Genomic DNA, 6923 nt, shown 5'->3' with positions numbered 1-6923 from the left:
AACCTTAACCCCCTTTCAATCCTTTAAGTGTGGTGATTTGGACATATTTGCTGGTTATACATATAATCATATATATATATATATATATATATATATATATATATATATATATATATATATATATATATATATATATATATATGTGTGTGTGTGTGTGTGTTTGTGTGTATATATTTATATATACAGTATATATGCATATATATACAGTATGTATGTATGTATGTATATATATATATATATATATATATATATATGTGTGTGTGTGTATACACACACACACACACTCACACACACACACACACACACACACATATATATATATATATATATATATATATATATATATATATGATCGTGTGGACAGATGTAGCAGTTGTAAAGGAAAAGATTTAACATGATACAAAGTAAACTGTACTTACTTTATTGACACTGAATTTTCATTGATAATATTCATTTGTTTTTCCTGAATGTACTAATAAAAATATATGAACATAATTAGTAGTTTTAAAGAAAAGTAATTTCACATGCAGGAAAAATAAACAATTATGTTTAATGAGACTTTTGACTTTGCTTTGCTTTCACGAAATCTGTAATATTAGGAGTTAAATTAGTAACTGAGAGCAGCAGACAGTTCTTCGGATTTGAATACGATAGTCGCGACCTCAGTTTGTTCTTGATCTTTTTCATGGATGAAAATATTTGCTGGTATCAATTCTTCCAAAGCGACAGTCATAACTTTGGGCAAATGTTCTCAATTTGGGAAATGTTCACTTTATAATAATTGCCAAAAATTAAGCAAAAAAGGAAAATCGATTCGGTTTATAAAGAAGTTTTCATGGTATGATTTTCAATACAATTGGTGTCGTATTAGAGGAGAAAAAATGTACCTAAATTTATTTTTTTAAATAATTATTTTTGCTTTTTTAATCATGATTTTTGCTAATAACTCAAAACGTTTTTGACCAAATGACTTGAAACTTGTATATGATGAAGGTATCATGTGTCTCAACTCTAAAACATATATAGAAACGGTGTATTTTGAATAATTAAAAAAAAATCCAGGACATAACAGACGGTCCCCTTAAATTCTTTTTGTATTTTTTTTCCTTGAAATCAGTATTATTGTTAGTATTATTATTTCTTTTAATGAGCAGGCAATTTTTTTTCTTTTATTATCTGTGGGGTATAGTGCGCCACTTGTAATCGTGCAATGCGCCACTGTTGGCGCATGCGCCATAGGTTGGCCACCCCTGATTTAGAGAGTAGAGAAAACATTTCTTATATGGCTACAAAAATTATATTATACATATGCAACTTTGTATCCCGACAATTATATATGTGGGTTTATATCATATGTATTAAATTTCAGTAATTTTTTGGTTACTACGTTAAAAGGAACCACGTAGTAAAAGATTCATAATGTTTCCAGATAAAAATATAATACACCAGGAAGAAATAAGAGATGATAAAACAAGGCAAAAAAAAGATAGATCTCTCCAAAAGAAGATTATAAATTCAATTTTCATATAGGAGCGTAAGGTAATCCTAGTTAAAACAAGAAAAATAAATCTTTTAAAGGTTTAGGGCTTCTGATTATACTAAGAGCTATGCTTTATGAATAATGAAATAATTAATCTTAGTCACACAAAAAGATCTGTGTTTTTTTCACATATGATTAATTAACTTAGCTCCATTATAAAAGATAATTAATTTCCTCGTCAGAATAAGTGTAAAAATATCAATATAAATTAGGTCTGTTTCCATCCAAGAATTTATTGCGTTAGATTTTGTATAACAATACCCAATTAGGACGACCTGTTTTTCTCTATACCTCTTATTTCCTTCGAATTGAATATGCAATATACAAGAGTTACATTTAACTTGTAGTAGAGTTGTAATAATACTACAACACTACGTCCAGCGTGTCGTAGAAAGCGATTAAAAGGACAGCTGTTGCCTTTCAGTCTTGTTTTTTAGATAAAGGCTAGACACACTACCAATAACTTTGGAAAGTAATGCCTTGCAGTTGGATTATGAAGTCAAAGGTTTTGCACACTGACAATAACTCTGGTTGATGCCTGCAAGGGCATGCAATCTTAATCAAACTCTGTCAAATTAGTAAACAATATCTGATGTGAAGTAACCGACCCCTTAATGTAGGGATAACTGTGGGAAAGAATAAACAATAGTTTCAAATCTAAAACTTTAGGTACATCAGTCAGAATCTATTAAAGAAACTGATTCTTAAACTAAGTTTAAGAATATCTTTATCTGCATATGATCTCGGTCGCTCTTTTCCTTTTCATTTATCGGTATTGAAATTTATAAATATCGGTGATAGATTAGGGACTATTTTTTGTCGTTCTGATGGCCTTTGAATATAAAAATAGACGAATAAACAAAAATAAACGGAGTGGATCAAACAGTAAATAAATTAGGCGGTGAATAAATGAATAGAACAAAAAAGTGAAATGAGAAGTAAAGGTGGATAAGTCATTAGACAAATGATAGATAATCAAATAAATCAATGAATAGAAAATTATAAAAAATCATAAATAAATAGATGAACAAAACATAAACTTAACTAGATTAACAATTAGCTTAAAAGAACAACCAAACCCCTCAACTTCTCCCTAGAGTTTTTTTACTTTAATCACATCAACGTTACAGAGATTGAAATGACTTTTTTACGACCTGAAAGATTAAAAGCCTTTCTTTATGATCCCAAGGAGGGTTTCCTTCGCATAATATATTGGCAGGAAAAGTACTTCCCTCCTCCCAAGGATTTAATGAGGGTCTTGTAATAGCCACTGACATTATACGAAGTCGATAAGTGGAACTACCATAAAGGAGGGAAGGTGGGATTATTTGCTTTAATTTTTTGTTTGGTTTTTGTTTTTTCAATCGCTCTATTCAGTGATTTTTAAGATTTACGCAAATGCAAATGTAATTAGATCAATCGAAGTTTATACATCCTATAGTTTAAAGGTTCAAAGGCCACTTGTAAGTGGCAGAGACAAAGGACAGTGATAATGCCTTCTCTCGCAGGACAATTCCCTAGAGACTGACCATATATCATATGATCAGCGTCCAAGCTAGGACAAGGGAGAGCCAGACAAACCGCTGCTGATGACTCAACAGATGGACCAATAGGCACCCCCAAACCCCCCAACCTTAGCTCAAAAGGATGGTAAGGTTACTGACACTAATGGCACCAACGAGACTGATCGGGACTCAAACCCCCGACTGGCAAACACCAGGCAGAGATGTTAGCAATCAGGTCACAACAACCATAAAGGTTCAAAGGCCACTCTTGAATGGCAGAGGTAAGGAACAGTGATAATGCCTTAGCTAGCAGGACAGTGCCTTAGAGACTGGTCATATATCCATATGATCAGCGCCCAAGGCCCCTCTCCACTCAAACTAGGACCCTGGAGTGCCAGGCAATGGCTGATGATGACCTAGCAGGTAGAACTATGGACTTTCCCCTAACCCCCAAACCTTAGCTAACAAGGATGGGGAGGTTGCAGACACTACAAGAACCTATAGAGCATGAGCGGGACTCGAACCTCAGTCCGGTAGGTCACCAAAGCCCTTGATGTACTTGTTATTGTTATCTTTTGTTACTAGATAAATTTACCTTTTTATGAGATATTTCAAGATTATGTTTTTCTTTTCAATAATTAATGAATATAGAAGAATAGACCAGGTGAAAGGAAAATCACATTTACTTCTCATGTATGACCTTTTGATAAGAGGCAAAACATTTACTCCCTCTTACTATTGAGGAAAAGATTGATTTTGTAGTCCTTCAGCCAAGATTTCAAAGTTTCTTTCTACCTTTGTTCTCGGAACTGTATAACCTTCGTCCATTCTATAAGCGACGATGCTTTCTATGTAATAGGGCATTTTGTTTTACTTTTTTTTATTTTCTAGTATTATATTAGGATATTCTGTACATTCAGCCATAGAATTGTCGTTGGATTTTCGATAAATTCAGTTAATGCTCTCACAGTTGGTTATTTTTCCAACAGTGCTGAGGCTTGGTTGAATTATTTGATATTTTTGTCCGTTATTTTGTAATATCTTTACAATTTACGGTGATTATCAATCTGTAGTACGGCCAATAGCCTATATATAAATACTAAAACCCACTCACAGGCGCACACGCACACACACACACACACACACATATATATATATATATATATATATATATATATATATATATATATATATATATATATATATATATATATATCTATATATATATATCTATATATATATATATATATATATATATATATATATATATATATATATATATATATATATAAAACACCAAAGGTATACAATAATCGCCAGTGAATTATAAGAACGGTTCTCTTCTCCTCTACAAATTTGAGTAGAAATAACATATATTTTAAATACCTTTGGCTATTATTTACAATTATACGCCTGAATAGTCAAAATATCCCCGGAGGCCATAGAGCTGTTGCATCTAACGATATAAACAACACTTTATTGCACAATAGTGAATACATCTACTGCAATAGGTTTTGCGAAATATTCAATAACGGAAAATGTTGCAAAAAACGCTTTAATGTAATACCATAAGTAATTCTTTCCTTAAACGAATTACAACAATAACGATGAAAGAGGAAAATGGATTCGTTAAGCTTTTATGGTGAATGAAGTATAAAAATTCTGCTCTTTCATAAAATGGTTTTCTTTGCAGGGAAACTTCATAGAAAGTTTTTTCTCATAATAAGAGATATTAATCCTTTCTTTACAGATATATCTCGAAGGAACCAGTTTCTTCTTACTGAACTTCGTCATATATATACTGACAGTACCAGATGATTCCATGTGTTCTTATTATCTTTCCCTACGTCTTTTTAAATGAAAAAGAGGAATAAAATTTTATGGTCATTTTGCAATCGCGTACACTTGCTTTGCAAATTTTAGTAAACATTTAAATCATAATCGTGAATATTACTAGTAATTATGATGATATAATAATTAAATATTCAAGCAGAATTCTTAGGCAATTTTTATTCACAGATATTTAACTTAAATTTAATATTTTCCCCCAAAATATCGAATTGTCTTTTATTTGTAACAGAACAAAAACGAAATACAATTATCATTTTACTTTAAAAAAAAATACAGTTCATTAATCTAATAGAATAAAAGGAATAAAAATTCCATCATGATTTCTCCATAAAATTTAATAACTTTTCATAAGCAAACTCCCACAAAACATTTCATAACTCACCACCCAAATTATAAGTTAATACCTTTAAAGGACTTAAAAGTTCATTCAACATTTGGTTTGCCGTAATCTCTGCGTCTCGTGAGATTAGACTTTTGGTTTGCTGAGTCCAACTCTTCTTCTGGCTAAGTAGAACAAGAATGATACATAGCCGGAAACTCCTTCACTCACTCTCTCTCCTTAATTAAGGTGGAAGAAAATAGTTAAAAGATCCTTAACTCAAAGCTGAATAGGCTAGGACTCCGCTGTTTCGGGGAGAGGCTACAAAGAAATTCGTGTTGCCTAGAGTGACCTGAATTGTACGTCTGTTTGTGTGTGTTTATATCAACGTTTTCATTCCTTAGCTAAAATCTTAGGTTGTATGCGAATAGGTATTTATTCATAAAAATCATTTCTTAACTTTAATTGCATTTTTTATAATTTGTTTATATAAATATATATATATATATATATATATATATATATATATATATATATATATATATATATTGGAATGGTATATCTAATCTTATCTATTTTCTATTTATATCTATCTCTCTACTTATACAAGCTTATAAAGATTTTATCTGAAGTAAATATTCCATGTGTTTTGATGTAAATTTATTTCTTTTTTTGTATATCAAGACTAATAAGAGGTTACTCCTTTCTGTGGATCTGTCTATCTATCTATACATCTATCTATTTATCTATCTATAAGTGGATATAGTTACTAAGGGTAAAGTCATTTTAATTATATGCCATTAGCAAGTATCAAACCCAACATACCGAATGAGTTCAGTAACCATCGAAATGATTTAGTAGTCAGTGAAATGCAGAAGTGAATGCACTTTATTGGGACATTGAAACTAAATATATTTTAGATTTTTGGTGAACTTTCAATTTTTTTGGCAGAGTCAACAACTAATTATAAAGGTATAACGTCCTTCAAAATATGAAATATATCTGTTCAGATTTTTTTGATTAATTTGTTGTTTTATACTGTCTTTATGTGGAACATCCCTTCTTCCTAACTCTTATATGATATATAATTGTCTGATGAAAAGTCACTAAAAAGGTCAATATATATATATATATATATATATATATATATATATATATATATATATATATACTATATTATATATATACTATATATATATATATATATATATATATGTATAAAGTGATACCTCTACATACGATCTTAATTCATTCCAGAAACTGCTTTGTATGTTAAAACGATCGTATGTTGGAGCAAATATTCCCATAAGAATACACCGGTAATTTGTTTAATTCGTTCCACAGCCTAAAAACCCATAATAACTCCTTAATAAATAGCTACCACATAATTACACATAATATTAATACAATACAGTATAATGATTATCTAAAATAATAATATTAATAAAGAAATCATAAATAAAAAAAGGGTTTTTATGTAACACTTTACCTTAGCGAGAGGCCAGCGCAGGTGTAGGGACTGCTACACAGGAGATGGAAGATCAGCGAGGAAGTAGGGACGGCGACTTTGTACGATAACGTGTACGATAACTTACACTAACTTACACTACGTGAACTTTAACTTAACTTAGGTTTTTTTTTTTCTTTTTTATAATTTTATATCTGTTTCACATTTTTTTCCTTTTCTTATTTTTAATTTTCATCACTT

This window comes from Palaemon carinicauda, chromosome 14, assembly GCF_036898095.1.
Source record: "Palaemon carinicauda isolate YSFRI2023 chromosome 14, ASM3689809v2, whole genome shotgun sequence".
Lineage (NCBI taxonomy): Eukaryota > Metazoa > Arthropoda > Malacostraca > Decapoda > Palaemonidae > Palaemon > Palaemon carinicauda.
Note: the sequence above shows the minus strand (reverse complement) of the source record.